Source organism: Bison bison, unplaced genomic scaffold (assembly GCF_000754665.1).
Source record: "Bison bison bison isolate TAMUID 2011002044 unplaced genomic scaffold, Bison_UMD1.0 scf7180017864471, whole genome shotgun sequence".
Taxonomy (NCBI): Eukaryota; Metazoa; Chordata; class Mammalia; order Artiodactyla; family Bovidae; genus Bison; species Bison bison.
The window spans coordinates 35326330-35351401 of NW_011495032.1; the positions used below are offsets into that span (position 1 = coordinate 35326330).

General features: G+C 36.1%; 1 protein-coding gene across 16 annotated transcripts in view; it reads right to left on the reverse strand.

Annotated features, from left to right (window-relative positions):
- Positions 1–25072, reverse strand: part of IKZF2 (IKAROS family zinc finger 2 (Helios)) — a 181828-nt gene that overhangs the window by 68582 nt on the left and 88174 nt on the right. The window lies entirely within an intron of this gene.

Genomic DNA, 25072 nt, shown 5'->3' on the forward strand with positions numbered 1-25072 from the left:
TATATATATATATCGGAGAAGGCAATGGCACCCCACTCCAGTACTCTTGCCTAGAAAATCCCATGGACGGAGGAGCCTGGAAGGCTGCAGTCCATGGGGTCGTTGAGGGTCGGATACGACTGAGTGACTTCACTTTCACTTTTACGCATTGGAGAAGGAAAGGGCAACCCACTCCAGTGTTCTTGCCTGGAGAATCCTAGGGACAGGGGAGCCTGGTGGGCTGCTGTCTATGGGGTCGCACAGAGTCGGACACAACTGAAGTGACTTAGCAGCATATATATATACATACACACACACACACAAGTCATAGTCTCTGTTTTCCATTAGAGCGCTTGTGTAAACCTGCCTTTGAAATGAGCAAGAGAAACAACTCGGGATGTTAAGCCAGCAAATGTCTTAGACACATGAAGTCATCCAGGCAAGGCAAATATTCTAAAAATCAGACTAAATAATACAGTCAGTTGAAAGTTATATAGATAAAGGGCAGAGTGCACAGAAGTCACATGCTCTTAAGCTACTTTGCTTTTTTATTTCCTGTGTGAAAAAAGTTCTCCATAGAACATATTAGTCTGCAAATCAAAGTATTCCAACTTTAATCTATGCACACCAAAAAGCAGTGAATGACAGGAATGGCATAGCATGCATGCACACACTTGTGACTGTTAAGAAATTTAATGCCTTCTGTTTGCTGTTTTTGGATCATCCCACAGAAAAGTTGGAATTTTGTTAGCACAGCCCTCATGCTGGATTGCTGACAGAGTCCTTTCACAGAGCAGAAGCAAGGTTTAAGAGAATACCAGGTTTTATCCACTGATCTTGAAAATTTCTCAAGAAACCATATCAAAGTTACTAAGCAAAACAAATTATTTGGTATTACTTGAATAGAGGAAATATTTTCATAAAAAGGAAGTACATTTTTTTTTTACGGCAATTGTTTTCTTAGAGAAACCACCCCTTCTCTGCCTCGTTGTTAGTTCTTATGACAGGCAGCACATACTATCAAAATGACTCCTCCATGCTCCCTCCATGGAACTCCCCTGTGAACAACAGACAGTGTGGTACAACGTGGGGATCACTAGATTTAGTTAGGAGAACTGGCTTTGACATTTACTGAAATATAATCTTGAACCAGTTACTTAACCTCTGAATCTTATGTCTTTCATTTACAAAGTGGAGATGAATTCAGATTACAGAATAAAGTTTAAGCACAATAGTTTAGCTATTAAGAGCAAAGTTTCTAGCAGTGGCACTTAGTATTATAAAAGGAGTGTCACGCTGTGCATATTACTAAGTTCTCCATGTCCTCTACAAAATCGGGATGATAATGGCACCCACTTCCTAGGACAGATGTAAGCATTAAATGTCTAAATATAAAAAATGGGCTTACCATTATTTTTCTTTGGACAAAAGTGTTTTTATTCCATAAAGTTTTTGTAAAGATCAATTAACGTAACAGTACGTAAACTAACCTAAGAACTACAAAGGGATACACAGCCTTCTTGCCTCATCTCTAACAGAATATGTACATCTTGGGTTTTGCCCTATTTACAAATTAGCACTGCTTTACTGGGTTTTGAGAAGAGTATGGACAATATTTTTCCATCTTAATATTTCCAATATGCTAAGATATTTGTGGCATACAAGAAGTATTTCAGGTAGTATTCCCTGAAGCATTTTAATTAACTGATTAAGAATTTTCTTTAAGGTATTTTCTTATATGTTTAAAGAATCCATTAACAGAATAACACAAAATGAATCATCGTAAAGGATTAGATTTAGAAAAGGCAGAGGAACCAGAGATCAAAATGCCAACATCCACTGGATCATCAAAAAAGCAAGAGAGTTCCAGAAAAATATCTATTTCTGCTTTATTGACTATGCCAAAGCCTTTGACTGTGTGGATCACAACAAACTATGGAAAATTCTTAAAGAGATGGGAATACCAGACCACCTAACCTGTCTCCTGAGAAATCTGTACACAGGTCAGGAAGCAACACTTAGAACTGGGCATGGAACAACAGACTGGTTCAAAATTGGGAAACCGGTATGTCAAGGCTGTATATTGTCACCCTGCTTATTTAACTTATATGCAGAGTACATCATGAGAAACACTGGGCTGGATGAAGCACAATCTGGAATTAAGATTACTGAGAGAAATATCAATAACCTCAGATATGCAGATGACATCACCCTTATGGCAGAAAGTGAAGAGGAACTAAAAAGCCTCTGATGAAAGTGAAAAAGAAGAGTGAAAAAGCTGGCTTAAAACTCAACGTTCAGAAAACGAAGATCATGGCATCTGGTCCCATCACTTCATGGCAAATAGATGGGAAACAATGGAAACAGTGAGAGACTTATTTTGGGGGGCTCCAAAATCACTGCAGATGGTGACTGCAGCCATGAAATTGAAAGACGCTTGCTCCTTGGAAGAAAAACTATGACCAGCCTAGACAGCATATTAAAAAGCAGAGACATTACTTAGCCAACAAAGGTCCATCTAGTCAAAGTTATGGTTTTTCCAGTGGTCATGTATGGATGTGAGAGTGGACCTTAAAGAAAGCTGAGCACTGAAGAATTGATCCTTTTGAACTGCGGTGTTGGAGAAGACTCTTGAGAGATCCTTGGACTGCAAGGAGATCCAACCAGTCCATCCTAAAGGAAATCAGTCCTGAATATTTGTTGGAAGGACTCATACTGAAGCTGAAAATCCAATACTTTGGCCACCTGATGCGATGAACTGACTGATCTGAAAAGACCCTGATGCTAGGAAAGATTGAAGGAGGGAGGAGAAGGGGACGACAGAGGATGAGATGGTTGGATGGCATCACCGACTCAATGGACATGAGTCTGAGTAAACTCCAGGAGTTGGTGACGGACAGGGGAGCCTGGTGTGCTGCAATCCATGGGGTTGCAAACAGTCAGACACGACTGAGCGACTGAACTGAACTGAACTGAGCTGAAAGGATAAAAAATGAAAATTATGTCCTCTTCTACCTAAAGTTCACCCATTCCTCAGTTCTGGTCTCAAAATCAACCATAATCCTTGTCTTCTATTTAGAATTGTGTGTGTACATGTGTGTACATATGTGTATACATGTGTACATACAGGTCACTCTTTTTACACAAAATGAGCTGACTTTAACGTTCCTTTCTTCAGTTAATAATATCTGTTCACTATTTTCCACATTAGTACAAAGAAATCGGGCTTCCCAGGTGGCTTAGTGGTATAAAGAGTCCTTTGCAGGAGCTGCAGAAGATGTGGGTTCCATCCTCGAGTTGGGAAGATTCCCTGGAGAAGGAAATGGCAACCCACTCCACTATTCTTGCCTGGGAAAACCCATGGACACAGGAGCCTCATGGGCTACGGTCCATGGGTCACAAAAGTGTCAGATACAACTGAGCAACTGAGCACACAGGCACAGACACAGAAATCTACACTGTTCGTTTCCAATACCTGCATAAAATCTATTTTACAAACATAATATATTCACCCAGGCTATTATTTATTTAGTGCTATTATAGACATTATTGTCTAATATACCATACAAAACTGTTAATCTGCTAAAAACCAGTTATTTTACTTTAGACTTTTAATCTGCATTTTTTATTGTGAATGAAGTTGGGTATCTTTTTCATGTTTAAATGTGTTCTCTCTCTTTTTTTTTTTTTTAGAAATGCCTATCAAAATTCTTTGCCCATTTTTCCACTAGGTTGTCAGCCTTTCTCACTGAATTTAAATGCTTTATATAGTAAGGAACTTAGCCCTGTGTCTGATATGTTTTGCAAAAACTTTGGTATATCTTTTTACTCCAGGGTATTTTTTTGGCATGTATGTTAAATTTTTTACATTTTGAATTTTAACATTTTTGTTAAACATAACATATTTAAGCCATAACAATTATGACTTCTGGATTCCATATCTTGCTTCAATAGTTTTTCCATATTCCGAGAAATTCTTCCATTTTTTTCTGAGAAGGAAAACTGTTCTAATCAATGTAAAAATACTACCGGTTACTCTACACAGTCCCATGTTTCATTTGTAACTGTCACATAAAGGGAAAATTAAGAAAGAAAACAAATGAAAAATATGACTTAATGTAGCATGATTTCATATACCAGCCTGTGAGCAAATTTTCCCACACATTAAAGTCATGTACTAAAGATCACAAATTTCACGGCAATGCTATCACTTACATTCTTAAACTAGTCAACATCTGATAAGCTGCCTTTAATGAGTATAAAGTCTACCCACATTTCATTTCAGGAACTGAAGAAAGGTATATCTAAAAGAAGTTAAGTCTGAACATATGGGCCTCTTCAATTTCAAAAGAGTACAAAATTATGACTTGATGTTCTACTAAATTATCTTTTCCCTCAGGAGAATATTAGAATATGGACAGTAAAACAACATTAAACATTAGTAAAAATGTCATTTAACAAATTTATCAGGGCTTCCCTGCTGGCTCAGTGGTAAAAGAATCCACCTGCCAATGCAGGAGACATGGGTTTGATCTCTGGTCCAGGAAGATCACACATGCAACAGAGCAGATAAGCCCAAGTGCCACAACTATTAAGCCTGTGCTTAAGAGCCCAGGAGCCTCAAATACTGAGTACCCACAGGCCACAACTGCTGCAGCCTGAGAGCCCTAGAGCACATGCTCTGAAACAAGAGATGTCATTACAATGAGAAGCCCGTGCATTACATCTAGAGGGTAGCCTCTGCTTGCAACAACCAGAGAAAAGCCCATGCAGCAACGAACCCAGCAGTAAATAAATAAAATTTAAAATAGTTTAAAAAGTCCAGTTTATGAGATGTTACCATTATGGTTAGAACTTTCTTTTCTATCTACAGAAGAACATACTTGAGATGAATATCCAAAAGCATAGATTTACTAGAACTAAATATAAAAGAAGTGGTAAACTATAGTAAGAAACTAAGATAAGAAAGCTTTCTAAAGTGAACAATGCAAAGAAATAGAGGAAAATAATAGAATGGGAAAGAATAGAGATCTCTTCAGGAAGATTAGCAATACCAAGGGAACATTTCATGCAAAGATATGCACAATAAAGGACAAAAATGGTATGGACCTAACAGAATTAGAAGATATTAAGAAGAGGTGGCTAGAATACAGAGAAGAGCTATATAAAAAAGGTCTTAATGACCTGGATAACCACGATGGTGTAATCAGTCACCTAGAGCCAGACATCCTGGGGTGCGAAGTCAAGCAGGCCTTAGGAAGCATTACTAGGAACAAAGCTAGTGGACGTTATAGAATTCCAGCTGAGCTATTTCAAATCATAAAAGATGATGCTGTTAAAGTGCTGCTCTAAATATGCCATAAAATTTGGAAAACACATCAGTGGCCACAGGAATAGGAAAGGTTAGTTTTCATTCCAACCCCAAAGAAGGACCATGCCAAAGAATGTTCAAACTACCACACAACTGTACTCATATCACATGCTGGCAAAACAATGCTCAAAATCCTTCTAGCTAGGCTTTAACAGTATGTGAACTGAAAATTTCCAGATGTGCCAACTGGATTTAGAAAAGGCAGAAGAGCCAGAGATCAAATTTCCAACATCCACTGGACCACAGAAAATACAAGAGATTTCCAGAAAAAACATCTACTTCTGCTTAATTGACTATGCCAAAGCCTTTGACTGTGTGGATCACAATAAACTGTGGAAAATTCTGAAAGAGATGGGAATACCAGACCACCTGACCTGTCTCCTGAGAAATCTGTATGCAGGTCAGGAAGCAACAGCTGGAACTGGACATGGAACAACAGACTGGTTCCAAATTGGGAAAGGAGTACGTCAAGGCTGTATATTGTCACCTTGCTTATTTAACTTATATGCAGAGTACATCATGAGAAATGCTGGGCTGGATGAAGCACGAGCTGGAATCAAGACTGCTGGGAGAAATACCAATAACCTCAGATATGCAGATGACACCACCCTTATGGCAGAAAGCAAAGAGGAACTAAAGAGACTCTTGATGAAAGTGAAAGAGAGTGAAAGAGCTGGCTTAAAACTCAACATTCAAAAAATGAAGATCATGGAACCCAGTCCCATCACTTCATGGCAAATAGACGGGGAAACAACGGAAACAGTGAGAGACTTCATTTTGGGGGGCACCAAAATTATTGCAGATGGTGACTGCAGCCATGAAATTAAAAGACACCTGCTCCTTGGAAGAAAAGCTATGACAAACCTAGACAGCATAATAAAAAGCAGAGACATCATTTTGCCAACACAGGTCCATATAGTCAAAGCTAAGGTTTTTCCAGGAGTCTAGTAAGGATGTGAGAGCTGGACCATCAAGAAGGCTGAGTGCTGAAGAACTGATGCTTTCAAACTGTGATGCTGCAGAAGATTCAGTGAGAGTCCCTTGTAGGGCAAGGAGATCAAACCAGTCAATCCTAAAGGAAATCAACCCTGAATATTCACTGGAGGGAATGATGCTGAAGCTAAAGTTCCAATACTTGGGCTACCTGATGCAAAGAGCTGACTCACTGGAAAAGACCCTGATGCTGGGAAAGATTGAAGGCAGGAGGAGAAGCAGACAACAGAGTATGAGATTGATGGTATCACTGATTCAATGGACATGAGTTTGAGCATATTTCGGGAGACAGTGTCGGACAGGGAAGTCCAGCATGCTGCAGTCCGTAAGATCACAAAGATTTGGACATAACTTAGTGACTGAACAACAAAACTATAGTAATCTTTTCTCTAACAGTATTATACTCTGAGGAATTATATATTTGCCTTGTATGAATATATATGCTATAGTAAATAATAATTCATATTTATTGATATAGTAAATCAATAAAATCCAACACATTTTAATATATACACGGCATAGGTTTTTTCAAAAATATGGTGGATGTGTTTATTCACTCAGTCATGTCTGACTCTTTGAGACCCCATGGACTGGAGCCCACCAGACTCCTCTGTCCTTGGGGATTCTTCAGGCAAGAATACTGGATTGGGTTGCCATTCCCTTCTCCAGAGATCCTCCCATCCCAGGGATCGAACCCAGGTCTCCTGCATATCAGGCAGATTTTTTACCATCTGAGCCACCATGGAAGCTAAATATGGTGTCCTATTGTACAAATAAAATTCCATTCTAATTAATATTTAGCTCATCTTACTAAAATTAAGTTGAAATTCTAAGATAAAAGTGATTACTTAAATTGATCAGAATTTTAACTGTTAAATAAAATATTTTTCCTACTTAAAAGAACCTACAAGATATTCTCCTATTATTTATTTCTACTACTTAGGATTTTTCTAATTAATCTAGGGCATCTAATATTTTAACTATTAATGATTAAATTTGTGTTTGGGAAATGTATACTCTAAATTATAAATTACATAATGACTATAGTTACATGAAGTCACTATAAATTAATCATGGAATAAAAATCAAAGTCGTGGCGCTATCAAATTTTTGAAATTAAACTTTAACTCTTTATCATATAGTATTCCTTTTATAATTTGGTTAAAAGAAAGGCATTCTAATACATGGCTAATTTCTTCTAAGAAAATGTTAGTATAAATGAAATCTTATTACTATATATCAACAACAAGAATTACTTTTCATGCTTATTTTCTTGATAGAAAATGAAGAATGTAAAAATTCAAGCATATCCGTGTGAAATTATACACATTTTAATATATTGAGAAGCATTAACAGTTTAATGAAAACAATATTTTGTCAGAATAATTAGCAATGAAAAAAGGATGTGAAATAAGATTTTAATTGATCAATTTGTTCTTTGTTATTCAATATTGTAGCCACAAATAACTATGATATACAGATAGGTGAATATTTTCAATGAAAAAATAAAATGTTTATTATAGGTATTTTTTTTCCCTTTAACTTGAAGGAGATGATACAGTTCACAGTTTTAAATAAAGAAGAGTCGAATTTTAAAGTATCCAAAAAAGTTACACTGATTCTTTGTTAGGTTGATTCTTTTAGTACACTTGGAGGTTTGTAAACACAATTAAAGGATAATAATTGTTGACTGAAAAGACTTTTATAATCAATTTTATACAGATAAAGCTTTGAATATATTTCAGGATAAAATATTCTACATATATAGTTATGAAAAAAATTGCTTCATAATGCAAACGTTTAAGGATTAAAGATTTATCCCCTTCTTTGTGCTTTCCAACTACTATTCTTGAACTTTAGGATATAGTTTATAGATTCTATAAAAACGCATGTTTTAATCACCTCCATTTACATGTGATCACCCCAATGCCAAGAAGTAAAGAGATTCACATAAAAGCTCTTATAAATGATTCCCAGGCCAAAGAAATTTCAATAATAAAAGCTTTTCAGTAAACATACTGGATTGTCTACACTCAAAGCCTTCATAATTATCAGTTTCAAGATACATACTACTGAGTGGATAAAGTTACACTGGACTTGTCTTAAATTCAGTAGCATGGTATTAAATAAAATGATAACCTAATAAGGGTATTTACACAGCTAAACATATATACAGATCACTGCTTTAAAAAAAAAAAAAGGGCAGAAAACCAAATGGGGAAAAATCATGCTGTTTTGTGAAACTGTTAAAACACATTATTTTAATTCAGTCTATTTCATAATGAAGTTTTCATTACCACTACTATACTTTAAAAACTAAAGACAATTCAAAATCCAAATGTATACCACTTAAAAATGAAATGCACAATGCTGTTACATACATTAATAGACCTCACACAGTAGAGCCCATCTACTTCAACCAATAAGACACAAGGACCAAAATGAAATCTGTTTAAAACTCATAGAGCCAGCAAATATTTATTATGTGCCTAATATTGTGCCGCCCAAAAAGTTTATTTGCCATCGATACTTTGCTAAAATTGATTATGAAGGTTTAAGACTAAAAGCTGAAGAATTTTTCACTTAAATAAGAAACCTGTATTAGCAGGATGGTATGTACCCAGCTCAAGGAAGAGTTTATGAGTAAGAAGTACAGGAAATATTTTACTAGCATGTAATTTGGTTACATACTGAATTTATTGACCTAAATAGTACATAAATGTGGAGAGATTTTTCCTTAGAAATTCCTATTTTTTATTAACTTGACCAAATTACCAACTTATGTAAGATGGTATGAGAGCATTTGATTTTGCAATGTCTGGCACTTGATGGCTTCAAATAAAATTCTCAGCTTTTAACATCTGGGGGGAAGATCACTTTTTTACACACATGGAGAAATATATTCAGTTAATTTTGAATTATAAAAGTGGAATAAATTATATCCTCATCGTTAGAATGAGCTTTTCACAGATAAGCCTATCATTTAAATGTCAAGTTTTTGAAAAATCATAGAAACCAGAACCTAAAATACCATTATTGAAATATTTTCAAAATCTAAATTAAACTTTATACAACTTAAAACTTTATTATTAGTATGAGTTGATTCTATTCATCCATGAATAGATTATTGAAATTTCCTAGCCAGGAAAATAATGCAAAGGGATTATGATTTATTTGCTGTATTTGAAAAGATACAATATTTATCTTATGGAGTATAAAATAGGCCTTCTATCTTAATTACTATTCACCTAGTGATTTATTTCTGTTTAATTTCCAAACTATAATTTTCAACTCAATTTTTAAGGAAGTAAGTAGTCAACACTATGGGAGCTAAAGAAATATTTCTTTCACAGTGCTAATAATAAAAGATAGCTAAAATGCCATTCTTATCAAGTTTGGGGAAAAAACCTTTCAGGTGTGATGTGTAAGTAGACTTTCATATGCTTGGTTTCTGTTGTGTGAACATTTAAGAGGACACTTACATTGTGTTATTACTTACAAGCATCAATTTCTCCAGGGCTATGCCAGATACTTGAAATGGTGTTATACACACTAATTGAATCAATATGTCTATCTAATAATCTGTTGAAGTTGCCTCTGAGCTCATACAACTCTGGTTTAAACTTTCAAAAAAGAAACACCAAACATGATTAAATTCATGTTAACAGCACAGCAGCTGTTTAAATAATGTGTTAAAAACACAAACTGCTTTCCAAACTCTGATGTAAAGCATAATTATTTACTAACCAACTTTCCAGCCATCTACACAATTAAAGTAAAATCCTCACAACAAAAATTAAGGTATGTGCAATCATTTTTCAAAGAATTTCCTCAACAAATTTTCGCACAATATAAAAACTCTGTTCCTTTTAACTGGAAATAAATTAATACATACATCTTACAAAACAGCTCCCTCATAGCATCCTTAAAGTATTCATTTTAGAAATGGTTGGACAAGTCCAGACACTGGTGTCACTCAACTGCAGCTGAGGCATTTGGGGGTAGCATTCTAAGTCTGCACATCACATTACCTCGTTTTCTTTAAGTCCCTGCTCTCTCTCTCTCTCTCCTTTCCCCAATATAGTTAGATTATATATTTCTTAAACCTACTAGAGTAACTTGATCAAGACAGTCCTGGTTCTGAAATATGATTACTATTCTAAAAGCACTATAGAAGAAAATTACTCTGCACTTGATTGAAGGAAACCAGGGTCTTTACTTCCCTTTCTGCCACTTAACTAGGTCTGGGACCTTGGGAAATTTGTTTATTTTGACTCAGCCTCCTGCATCACCTGAAACATGGGGAAAATAACACTTGATGTTCCTGAAAACAGAAGCCTAGATAAAACAGTCTCTACACTAAGGATTTAGAATCCTTCTAATAATTGTAATAATACAAAAATAATTTATAATTCTTATTGATTTAAAACAATTCACATTGTCTCATTGGATACTCAGAACCACAGTGGATTATAGGTAGGACAGACACAGATAAATGGAGGTTGGTTGCTAAGTAACGTACCCAAGGATGCTAAACTAGTAAATATCAATGCAAGATTTTCTGCCTTTTGTCTTCGCCATCTTCCTATGACACAATACTGCCTGTCCAATTAAGCAAGTAACTAATAGTAGTATTACATTTAGAAAAAATATCAGTCCTGAGAAAATAGATCTTTCTGATGCTATAAAACTATGCCCATAAGTTGAAGAGGATACCAGGAATTCAAGCCCACATGGGTCAGATAAAATAAAAATACATTTCCATAAACTGAGGTGTAGATGAATACTTTCAAGTCTGGGAGGCTTGTGCCTACTCAAATGAAATACTTTTTCATTTGTAGATTTACTTTGGTCTCAAGGCAGGGATAGGGTCACGTAGTGCAACAAGTTCCTGAAGAATCTGCCAATATTCAATCCTTTTCCTGATCCCTACTTTTTCTATATTCCCTGTCATGACTTACGGGTGGTGGGTAAAGACAGCCATTTGAGGAATAAGTCGCTATTATCAACTTTAATCTCTAAACCAACAGTTATAGACGATGGCATTTTAGGACTTCCTTTGTGGTCACATTTTGACAGTCTTGTGTCAATTTTTGTTACAAAGATAAATCCTATTGATGAGCAGCTCATGCAATATTTCATGTACATTTAAAGAGATCGTCACAACAAAATAAATACCAAAAAATTACTCTACCTCCTTGAAAAAGAAAAACCAAGTAAAACTAAGGAGCTGAGACCTGTGACCTTGATGCTCTCCCACAACACACATGACCTTCTACAACAGGCCCAGCAGCAGACCACACACCTTTACTGACCAGCACAGTGGCACCACCGCACCCAAGGATGAAGTTTCTATTTTCCGGCATACAACTAGTTCTTGGGAAATGTACAACGTGGAGAAAATAAGCCTAGTTTAAACAGAAATGCCACAGGCAAACAAGAGTCTATCCTGTTATCCATCCTTTAAATAAATGACTGCATTTATCAAGTCCCAGAGATTCAGTATCTGCCATGTCTTGCATATCCAACTTCTTTTTGTTACATTCTAATGGGCAACACAGAACTCCTTTTAAGACTGCCCATGTCCTCTCACCTGGAACAATTTCAACAACTTTCTAGCTGGGTCTCTCTTCAGGATTTTGCCACACTCCACACCCCCCAATTCTCTTCCTAACGCTGAGCTCATGTTACTCTTTTAAATGTTTTCCTTAACTGGACTGTTTGCTGCCTACAAATTAAAGACAAAGGTATCAGTGTGGACTTTAAGGACCTCCACAGCACAGTTCCATCATTGCTCTTGGTCCTATGTCCTATTACTCCCTTAGTTATTCATACTTTTTCCAGCCATTCTTCCTGGAACTTATCCCATACATCCCTATTTACTTTTTTTTTTTTACTGATTCTTATTTTTTCTAGAGTCTTTCTCCTACTTCTATCAATGTCAGCATATCATCAAAGCTCATTGCATGTAAGTCACTTCAGTCATGTCTGACTCTGTGTGACCCTATGGACTGTAGCCCACCAGGCTCCTCTGTCCATGGGCTCTTCTCCAGGCAAGAATACTGGAGTGGGTTGCCGTGCCCTCCTCCACAGGGTCTTCCTAACCCAGGGATCAAACCCAGGTCTCACGTCTCTTGCACTGGCAGGCAGGTTCTTTACCACGAGCACCACCTGGGAAGCCCCTCAAAGCTCACTTATCTTCTACCTTTTTCATGAAGTATTCCCTGTGCAAAAAGATGCATTACAGTGATTTCATTCAAATATTTGCCTTTAACTCTACATTCCCTGATAGCTCACCTGGTAAAGAATCCACCTGCAATGTAGGTGACCCCAGTTTGATCCCTGGGTTTGGAAGATCCGCTGGAGAAGGGATAGGCTACCCACTCCAGTATTCTTGGGTTTCCCTTGTGGCTCAGCTGGTAAAGAATCTTCCTGCAGTGCTGGAGACCTGGGTTCGATCCCTGGGTTGGGAAGATTCCCTAGAGAAGGGAAGGGCTACCAACTCCAGTATTCTGGCCTAGAGAAATCCATGGACTGTATAGTCCATGGGGTTACAAAGAGTCAGACATGACTGAGTGACTTTCACACACTACATTCCCTATGGTATAAGATTTTTTAAAAGAAATGTTTTATTCACAATTGTAAAACTGTCTTCCCCTTACATATACTAGATGCTCAGTGAATGTTCATTGAACTCTTGTTGCAGCTGATTTACCTATCATATTTCTTTTTTTTTTAAGTTACAGAGACTGCACATAAATAATTATAATAGAGCTAGGTATTAAACACAAATCAGCAACATAACATTAATTAAAGGGCCACTGCATAAAAGAAAAGACTTTAAGTGCATTATATACATCACTGATATAATCATAACAGCTGCTCTGTGAAGTATACAATACTACCTTCATGTTACAGATGAGAAAACTAAAGCTCAAAATGGGTGAAGTAACTTGTCCAGGTCACACATCTATTCAGAGCCAGATCTGAAACTAGAACTGAGAACTAAAGACCAAATTCTTGCTATTTCCCCTGTGTCATCAAAAGCAAAATCAGTTACCAGTTAACAGTAAAGGAAAACAGGGATGCCAGTATGTTAAGGAAGAATAACTCTGGATCGGTGTGTGCCATCTGCCATTTTCTCTACTGCATGTAGAACACAGGTGTAGTAGTTTGCCAGCTTTGAGTAAAGAGAAATTTGTCTGAGAGACTGTTCTGGAAGAAGACCAGCTTCCACTGCCAGATTTTCTGAGCATGGATTTTATTTCATATAAGAGCAATCTACTTTGAACTGGTGTTTGGCAACCATCTGCTTAACATAACTGTGGGAGGTTTGTGAAGCAAATTGCATTCTGAAATTCTCTCTTTTAATAAGGGGAGTACAAATTTTCTAACCAAACTTCTGTAAGAAATAAAATCATTACTATAAAATCCAGCTGAGCGGGCATATTCTCGAAGGGATCCACACATGAGATTGCCAGAGGTCACTGAGGACACTTAAACCAGGTCAGAAGGCAGTGCCGCCGGCACGCTAAAGAGAAAGAGATAAGAAATGGAGCAAGGTTTCCATTACGGGGCAAGAATGACAGAGGAAAGAACCAACGCCAGGAGATGCACTTCATCAGCTTTACTGAGTCTCTGAACAGAAAGTGAAGGAGGAACCCAACAGCTTTCCTACCCTGGGTTCAAGTATCCCTGAGTGCCAAAACCCACAACAAACATCAAGCCTACAGAAGTTCTTTCCCTGATGTTCTTTTCATAAACACTTCACTATTTGTGTGAAATAAGCAGAGTCAATATTTGGCCCTGAGATGCAGAGGACTGTTTGGTTAAAAAAGTTAAATCAAGAAAATGAATCAAGCAGTAGCAAAAAAGAAAACTTATAGTTGTGATTAAGAAAAATGAATCTGGACAATCACCCGGCAAATTTTATTTCCTGCAGTGTTGCAGCGGTAATATTTTTATTTGTTTTTATTTTGCAATATTCATACTTGTTTCCTACCCCAAATGAATAGACACTTTAGTTGGTTTTATAGAGTGAACCTGTTAAAAGATAAAATAATTACAAAGCACCATAGGAGGTATTAGGTGAGTAATAGAAATGCTGGATTAGAATACCTTTATTTAAGTACATATGTGAACATTAAGAAGTCATTTAGCAACTTCTTTGGCAGTCCAGAGGCTAAGACTCCGTGCTCCCAATGCAGGGGATCTTGGTTTGATACCTGGACAGGGAACTAGATCCCACACGCTGAAACTAAAGCGTTCACGTGCTGTAACTAAAAGATCTTGTGTGCTAGAACTAAGACCCAGAGCAGCCAAATAAATATTGTGGTGAGGAAGTCATTTAACACTGTCCCTGTTTCCTACTATGTAAACTGGGGATAATAACCTCGATACAAAAATCATAAAGCTTGGGAAGCAGAGTCACTTTAGTGCCGGCAGAGAGCCTATGGCTAAGAGATTCGGTATTCGAGAGTTTAAGGTCAGACTCTTTCATTTATTAGTGACATGACCTTAAGAAATCTCAAGAAACCTCTCAGTCTCCTTTTTCTCATCTATAAAGTCAAGATAATGATATTGCCTGCCTCCTAGGGCTATTCTGAGCATTAAATACAACTGTATATAAAACAACCTTAGAGCTATTTCACTTCTTATCAATAGAGTTACCATACGAAAGCATATTATAAAACACAGGATATTAAACAAATGTAACTACAGGAGTTTGTTTACTACAGGGAAGCACAGGCTTCATGAAGTAAGTGGCATTTAAGACAGTACTTACAGGCTGGGTATGCCATATATAATAAAGAGAGGAGGTAGGTGGCACTTAAGATGGGCGGCAAGCATAGAGAGAGGAAAGATGTATGAATACATGTTGGTTTTGAATGACGCTATTTTTTTCTGGAGTGTATATATTCAATGGGTAACATGAATAGAAAATATTTAAAATTAAAGAGTTTAAAATAGAATGATGGAGATTAATGGGGATTCATGGTTACAGGCAGAAACTTAAAAGACAAGTGCTATCAACTTATTAGAAGACTGTGTTTCAATAACCACAGTATGAAAGACTGTGAAAATTCCTTAGAATTGCTTCATTTATCCATTCACAATTACTGAGCACCTGCTCTGTGGCAGGTACGGCAATGCAGACAGTGAACGGGACAGATATGGTCCTTGCTTTCATGGTCTTTCTGACATTTATACATACATACATATATATATATATATGTATCATCTTTGTTTTTATATATGGGCACCTATGCACAGCAAAATATTATGATGTGAAATACAATGATTTGTAAGCCCTCCCCCAGCATGTGCTACTACTATAAAATCTCACTGCAAAATGCAGAGCATAAGTAATCAAACAATACTTTCAGAAGATCACTGCTTCAAAAAAAATAGCTTCTTCTGAATTGCAAATAGTTACTTTAAGCATGTCATTGATATGTGAAACAAAGTTCTGATTAGTGAATGTGTTGTCTGTTTCCATTTCTGGAACATCCTTTAACCGGCTTTCTAACTAACGTTCATAGCTAAAGTATATGAAACATACTTAAAATGATGACTTAGTTTGTTCTATGTATCGTAGAAAGCAAATTAAACAGATGTGTCTGATATTGTTAAAGGGCATACAAATAGCTTGTTTTAGCTTGTAAACATAAGCTACTACAGCTATTAGATGCAAAAGAGCCCCTTATTCATTTAAAAAATACTTTCTTTAAAATACTTGATACTTTTCAATCATAAGACTAAAACTTATACAACTGAGTTTTATTTCTTCACCTCTTAACTTATGATTTTGTGCTGATCTTGCATCTCTGTCACCTGTGATTGGATGCGTTACCTTCTAAGAGACTTAGCTTCCTCATCTGTGAGACCTAGATAATGCTACTTACTTGTGCAGATAAAAGCCTACCTGCCTGAGGCCATGATTCTTGAGGTCCCTTCTGTCTATGGTATATGTAACTTATAGGATACAAACAGACTATCCTTGAAATTTTATGTAAAAAATGATTTGTGTAATCAGTAATAATAATTAGCTACTTAGTATCTCAATGTAATATTCTCTATACAAAAAATCATTGCCAAAACTGATGTCAAGAAACTTATGCGCTATGTTTTCTTTTAAGAGTTTTATGGTTTCAGGTTTTATATTTAAGTCTGTGATCCAATTTGAATTCAGTTCTGTGCAGGGAGTAAGACAGTAGTCCAGTTTCATTCTTTTACATGTGGCTGTCCAGTTTTCATAGCACCATTTATTGAAGAGACTGTCCTTGACTCATGTCTTCTCTTGGCTCCTGTGTTGTAAATTTACTAACCATACATGCATGGGGCTTTTTCTGAGCTATTTTATTTTCATCTGTGTCTATTTTTTTTTGGTAATATCATACTGTTAGGATCACGATAGCTTTGTAATATAATTTGAAATCAAGAAGTATAATGCCTCCAGCTTTGTTGTTCTTTCTCAAAGGTTGATTTGGCTATTCAGAATCTTGAGTAGCTTAATACAGATTTTAGGATATTTTTCTATTTCTCTGAAAAGTAACATTGGAATTTTGATAGGAATTGCATTGAATCTGTAGAATCCTTTGGGTCACATAAACATTTTAACAATATTATTCTTCCCATCCGAGAACACAAAATATCTTCTCATTTATATGTGTCTTCCTCAATTTCTTTCATCAATGTTTAATAGTGTACAAAGTTTTCAATGTACAGATTTTTCACCTACTTGGAAAAATTTACTCCTAAGTATTTCATTTTTTGGGGTGCAATTATAGATGGGATTGTTTTCTTAACTTTTCTAGTAATTAATTGCTAGTGTATTCAAATGTAACTGACTCTTGTATATTGATTTTGTACCCTGCAACTTAACTGAATTTGTTAGTTCTAACAATTTTTGAGTGGAGTCTTTAGGGTATTCTATATATATAATTGATCTGCAAATAGAGATAATTTTACTTTATTCTTTCTGATTTGGATAAATTTTATCTTTTTTTTAATAAAGTCAAGATATTGAAACAATCCAAGGTGTATTTCAATGACTGAATGGATAAAGAAGATGTGGAATATAACTACAAGGGAATATTCAGCCATAATAAAGAAGAAAATCCTGTTTATAACAAAATGAAAATAAGTCAGATAGAGAAAGACAAATACTGCACTGGTATCACTTACATGTAGAATCTAAAGTAAGCCAAATTTACAGAAACAGAGAATAGAATGTGTGTGCCAGGAGATGGAAGGAAGAGAAAACATGGAGAGATTAGCAAAAGGGTACAAACTTCCAGCTAGAAGATGAATAAATCTGAGGATCTAATGTATAATATGATAACTAAAGTCAATAACACTGTTTTGTTTAATTAAAATTTGCAAAGAATGTAGAACTTAAGTGTTCTCACACACACATAAATATGAGAGGCATGGATACATTTACTAACTAGATTGAAGGAATTCTTTCACAATGTATACATACATCAATCCATCACTTTAAATATCTTAGTTTTGTCCATCTTCAATAAAGATGAAAGAAATTCAAGAAGCTTTGAAAAATAAATAAAAATGTCTTTATACAAAATATGTTCCTGGGTTTGGGGTTCAGAAAAAAATCTAACTTTTATATTTGACTTGAAAACAGCATACCTGTTAGTGTATTTCTGAAGATCACAAGTAAGAGCTTGTTCAGATGTGAATATATGTGTTTATACATAGTATTTATGAGTTCCCCTGGTGGATCAGACGGTCGAGAGTCCGCTGCAATGTCAGAGACCTAGGCTCGATCCCCTGGAGAATGAAATGGCAATCCACTGCAGTATTCTTGCCTGGAAAATCCCATGGATGGAGGAGCCTGGCGGGCTACAGTCCACGGGGTTGTAAAGTTGGACACAACTGAGTGACTCACACACACACATAGTATATGTACTGCAAACCAAGTTGACAGGTGTGTAGGATGTTCTCTCTTAAGCAATAAATGTTAGGTACTTAAGCAGAAGATAGTATAATGTGATGAATGTCCCATCCACATGTGTTTCCCTCAGCTGAATATTGGCTGGCATCCAGAAGGGTGGGGGGCGGGGAAAGCTAAACAAACACAACATATTCAAATCTTAAAAAAAAAAAAAAAAGAGTACTACAACCTTCACAAAAAGCACAAAGTCCTTGACTCAAATAATGCTATGAAGACTTTTTGAAATTTTCTTATATTCTACAGTGTCCCTGTCAGGATGTGAACCCTGCCATTATGTATAGCTTGCGGCTGTTTTCAAGTTTCCTCCCCATCTGGGACTAAGAGGCAAACTGCAGGTTTCCAGGGAGGGGGAAATGCATTATAGTACGGATTTCCTCAGTACTTCACATGGACAGTACAAGCCCAGGGATACCAGCTATACTTGATCCTTCCAACAACTGGTCACCAGGTTTTATACATGCTAAGTTTCTGGAAATGTAATACAAGTTGTTAGTTTTAGAAGCCTAGAATTTTTCTTTGCTTGAACCTGACAGGGTATTTTTACTTCTTGCCCACTTTCAAAATGAATGAAGTGATTTCAGGGGCACAAAAAGACCCAAATCTAGGACTTTTGTCACAGCTCACCGTCCTCTTCTCAGTAGGCTGCCTTTTTTGCAAGGCAGCACACACTTACCAAAAGTACCTCATTCCGTGGAAGCTGTCAGCAATTACTGCAATGAACTTTAAATCTTTTTCCTCTAACTACTATAGTAGTCCAGAAATAATGACACGACTTCTCCATACTTTAAAATGTCAAGCTGACCACTCAAAAATTGAAGTGAGGTTTCTCCAGGAAGGCCCAGACGATAAGACATTTTATGAGCCTTTCGTTTCATCTCTTGTTCCATTACTATGCTGCCTTAACACCTTCACAGTGTAGCAACACCTTCTGGGACAAGCTGAAACTAAAACAGACCACAAAAGCTGCCACCTGAACAAAGTTAACAGTATGTGCCTGGCCAAGTGTAAGCTATACATATTTTTTTCTTTCCTTGATCTGACAGTATCATTTGAATTAATTTTATTTTCTTCCTTTAGTGCTATTTCTAATAGTTTAAACATGCTGCACGATTAATTTGCCTAATGACAAGGTATCCTTCCTTTAATTGGACAGCAATATTTTTAAAAAATATATACACAGTATACTCTGTTATTTTCATGCATTCCAGGGCTAAATTTATTTTCAAATGTCTGCTTCAATGTTCATACTCGGAGATAAAAAAATCTCTCTCTGAAATGTGAACTAACATCCTTAAACTCATGAAGCTTTAAACTCCCAGCTGACACCAGAATTATAGATTTTCAAGGTTAACGGAATATAATAAAATCTTGATGTAGTTTTTCAGATAATATAGAAAGCATATGATATAATTTTAACTATGCTCAATTTTGGCAAAGAGAGGTACATTATTAAGAAAGAGATGTACAGAGATCAAATAAGGTTTAAATGTTTCATCCCTTTCCCATAAAAATAAGAGATAAGTAAGCAAATCCATTCATTCATTACATATTCAGAAAGTGCAATTTACACACTACACTGCTAAGTGTTGGAGTATATGTAAGGGTGAAGAAGACAAGCTTGGCTTATGATGGAGACAGAGATGGTGCCAACCATGTAGGTGGTTCTCCAAGAGGAATAGAGTGCCAGGGGAACACAGGTCTCGTGACAAGTACAGAGTCTGAGAGGAGGAAAAAGAAGACAGGAGAGCCAATGATGGTGTCCAGGCCTCTCAAAATAGTACTCTAAAAAAGAAAGATACAAGAATCTCAAAGGTTAAATCCAGTATCAGTGGGGCACAGGAATTCATTCATTATGTGGGTCAATTTGAAATGGCTACTAGCCATGGAAGGAGTAGACGAAAAGACAGAGAGAAGTACTAACATTTGGTGAAGGCCAATTTTGTTGAGTGTTGTCAACATTAGCCATTTAATTCCCAAACAGAACTAAGTTCTGGTAGTTATAAGTTATAACTTCTGGTAGTTATAAGTTATAAGTTATAGTTATAAGTTCTGGTAGTTATAAGCTTCATTTTACAGAAGAGGAAGCTGAGGATCAGGACAACATCATAAAGCTATGATGAACACTATGCCTCTGAAATCAGCCAAATACCCTTAGAATATATTTCACTGGTTACAAAGGGAATCAAATAAGGGGAGGGGGAACCAACTTCCACACATATGGGAACCAAAAGGAGGAAGAAAACAACTTCTACAAATATGGGAATTCAAAGTTCATTCTCTATTGATGGTGCCATCCTTAGCTGTATTTTACTGCGTATTCTACACACATGTGTGTGTTAGAACTGACCTTAGAATACAGAATAAAGGTACACAACACTAAACAAAACACAAATTCATTTACTGAGTAACATGTAAGTAAGTAAAATGAAACAAATTACACCAAAGTACAAAGAATCTGCATAGACAAAGAACAGAATGCAATGAATAAGTCTAGGAATTAGACTTTTATGCCTGATTCTGAGGTGGCAGAAGTGTAAGTGTTCATTCACGCCACAGGAATGTTTGGGTATAACTTTTGCCCCAGATGCTTTGCTAAGCACTAAAAATAGAGTAACAAAATCAGAGAGAGTACTTGCCTTCATACTCTGCTCATGTCAGGTGGAAGCAAAGGAGGACAGCAATCACTCAAGAGTCTGTCTGGAGGGAGTCAGCATAATGGCAAAGAGTTTAGAACAAGAGAGGTTCAGAGCAAGTCACTAAAATTCCTGGATTTGAGGACTTGCAGCCCTACCATATACCCTTTTATCAGAAATCACTTCAGTTCATTACTGTTCTAATGATGTGAGTTTTTCTTTTTAGCATGTAAACAACTAGGGTTCCCAGGTGGCTGAGTGGTAAAGAATCCGCCTGCCAAGGCAGGAGATGTGGGTTTAATCCCTGGTCCAGGAAGGTCCCCTGGAAAAGGAAATGGCAACGATTCCAGTATTCTTGCCTGGAAAATCCCACGGACAGAGGAGCCTGGTGGGGCTACAGTCCATGGGGTCACAAAAGAGTCAGACAAGCAAACAACAAATGTAACTAACAACAAGAAAGAGATGAACAAACAACAAATGGAAACAACCAACAAAGCAGAATATTTACCACTGAAAAATATACATTTAAGTAGCAGCTGGTAATGGCACCCCACTCCAGTACTCTTGCCTGGAAAATCCCATGGACGGAGGAGCCTGGTAGGCTGCAGTCCATGAGGTCGCTAAGAGTCAGACACGACTGAGTGACTTCACTTTCACTTTTCACTTTCATCCATTGGAGAAGGAAATGGCAACCCACTCCAGTATTCTTGCCTGGAGAATCCCAGGGACAGGGGAGCCTGGTGGGCTAACGTCTATGGGGTCGCACAGAGTCGGACACGACTGAAGCGACTTAGCAGCTTAGCAGCAGTAGCTGGTTAAGTCTCACTAATAATTCCTAGAGTTCCCTTACCACATATATAAACAAATTGTCTAATTGCCTTTTTCCACTATGAAGGTAGCCCAACAATTTGAGCAAACCCTAAAAAAACTAAAACATACACACACAAAATTTGAATGAAAACTTAAAACATCGTTAGATACAAGATCACTCTGACATGTAATAGAACGTTTGGTCAAAAAGTAATGGCTGGGCTACAATTTCTACATGCTGATAATAATCACTGCAAGCTTTCACTATGCTGCCATTTTCTTGGTCTTAATGAAATTCACTTGTCAGTTCCATTTTGAAACAATGCATTCTGGCCTTGCATGACAAGGGTAACATTAAAATCTCTTTTCTTTTCCTAATCAAATCAGCTAATACTGAAAAAAAAAAAAAAAAGAAGAAGAAATTCTTCTAACTAACTGGTCAAAAAAGATTAGTTTTCCTGTTTCTTTCCTTTGGTTTTCTTTCTGTTTCCACTGCTGAACTCTTCAAATATTACCATCTGCTTCTTTAAAAACAAACAAAAACCAGTCTGTCGTCAACTAGTATATTGAGTAAAACCAGCCAAAATATGTAGTACTATACAAAGGTAGGGAGTAATGTGGTAGATAGTCTAGAATTTACTTCTACTCCAGCTGTGGGCTTTATCAGCATTATCTTTCACTGGTATTGAACCTGTCCTATAATGGAACATGTCACAAAGCAGCTCATTCTAAAACAGAGAAGGCAAAGAAACCTGTCTCCTTATCCTGACTTTAATTATAAATGTCTATAAAGCCTTAGTGAATTTTAGCACTCTTAAAAGTAAGCCTGATAAGAGAATGGGTTACTATTTATCTTTTTATCTCTATTCATAGAGTATCTTTTCAAGTCTAATACACTAGACTACATTTTCTATTGTTCTTATTTTGTGCTTTTCTTTAAGTGTTAACCCAATAGAAATTAAATATGGCCCAGAAAGGGATGTGAAACTTCAACTCATATGACACATGAACCTGATAAAGTCTAGGCCACTAAAACCTATCCAGTTAGACCCTGAATTTATGTTCTTTCTAAATATTTTATTTCTGCTTAACATTGTAACATACTCTCTAATGATGCCTAACGTTTCATTTACTCATTAATTTAATAATGCATAAAAGTAACAAACAGTAAAATGCTTATCACTCAGTACTAATATAGTTCTGTCATGGGTGCAAGATGGCAGAAGGTTTACAAAGGATTAGAAATAAATATTTTCCTTAAAAACCTTAAAATATTTCTTAAGCAATAATGATAAGTCCATACTCTTCATGATGTGTGGAAAGAAAAAAACCACATTTTCCATTCCTTTAAGACACATAACAAACAAAGGTCAATAAAAGAAACGAATGCAGTTAATATGGTACTAGGAAATGATACACAATAAACCCATCACAGGACTAGAAAGATGCCTAAATTCTACTACTTCTTAGTGGTGGGCTTCAGTGAGTAAAATTGAAGGAAAACATTTTGTATCTCAGTTTCCTAATGAGTAAATGGAAGTAAACTAACTCCATATTTCCCACAGAATAACTTTATAAAAGTCAAACAGAAAACACTTTCAGGGAAGTACTATACAAATGTCTTCTCATAATCATGAAAATGTCTTACAGTTATGATCAGAGTTATTCAATGCTTGATGGGTAAATTGATAGGGAGCATATTACACCTTTGATGGATGTACTTTCTATACCACAAGAAAAGCAGCTAGCTGAAATTCAACATAAATTTTTACCTTTCTAAACTGCAAAGCTCATATTAAACACATAAAACTCAAATCAGGAAAGTGAAAACCACACTGACCTAAAGAGTCAGAGGTCTGTACAAACTCATAAGTTAAACAAATCCAGAATGAAGTGAAAAACTGTCTCTAAAACCAACAAAATCTACAGGTTGAGAAAAAAACAAATTTTAATTTTACTTATTAATCCCCAGGGATCAGAAACATAACTATTTGATCTAGTTCCTATAACATTTCCCCAATCATGTAACTGTTCAACATTCTCTCAAACTTAAAAAAGTAACAGTAATTTTCATTGTTTTGTTGTAAATATCCAGAGAATTGACCTAAATATCAGACCAATTAACAGTATAATAAAATAGCAAAAAGTAAGGGAAAAGAACTTGGATGAGACACTAACTGAAAAATGAACAAAATAAGTGTTACTTGTTTTTCATGCTTTCCCTTCACTAGTAACCTAATATAAAACAAAACATAAAGAAACAAAATTATTCTAACATGTCTGTAAGTATACGGGAGTTTCCAGGCAAGAATACTGGAGTGGGTTGCCACTTCCTCCCCAAGGGGATCTTTCCAACCCAGGGATTGAATGTGGGTCTCCTGCGTTGCAGGCAGATTCTTTAATGTCTAACCTACCAGGAGAACCCCATTCTGACATTTTATAAGTATTATATTCAAATATTTTCTGTCAAAGATTAAAATCCAGACAGAACATTAGTTAGAATTTACTAAAACACAACAAAACTCTTAAATCCAATTGACTGGCAATTTTTTTTTTTTTAAAGACTAACAAAACAATAATTGCTTCATTGAAGTCATGGTATAAATTTCACTTGGAATCTAGACTCCATTCTGTACTTCAATATTTACCAAGTTTTACGAGTAATAATATATCAAATTTTCTGAAATGATTCCAATGAGAAAGAAACTCTTTTTTACATATTCTTTAAAAATTTTACTCCTCAAGCTTTTGAGCATACTAATGTGGTAATATTATTAAGCACATTAATAGTATTATTATTATTACCACAGGAGATTATTATTACAGTTTTATTTAAAGTTTCACAAAACGTACTCAGGCCAGAGAGATACACAGAAATCCTGATCATAAAACAGCAGTGTCTTTTCTTAAACTAACTTTTAAGATTTTCACATTTGAATGATTTGTGTACATTTCTATGAAACTGATGCCCTATCATTAACATGATTCAGACAGTCTCACCTAAAAAAATGCTGAAATCTACATGAAATTAAAAGATGCTTACTCCTTGGAAGGAAAGTTATGTCCAACGTAGATAGCATATTCAAAAGCAGAGACATTACTTTGCCAACAAAGGTTTGTCTAGTCAAGGCTATGGTTTTTCCAGTGGTCATGTATGGATGTGAGAGTTGGACTGTGAAAAAGGCTGAGCACCGAAGAACTGATGCTTTTGAACTGTGGTATTGGAGAAGACTCTTGAGAGTCCCTTGGACTGAAAGGAGATCCAACCAGTCCATTCTGAAGGAGATCAGCCCTGGGATTTCTTTGAAA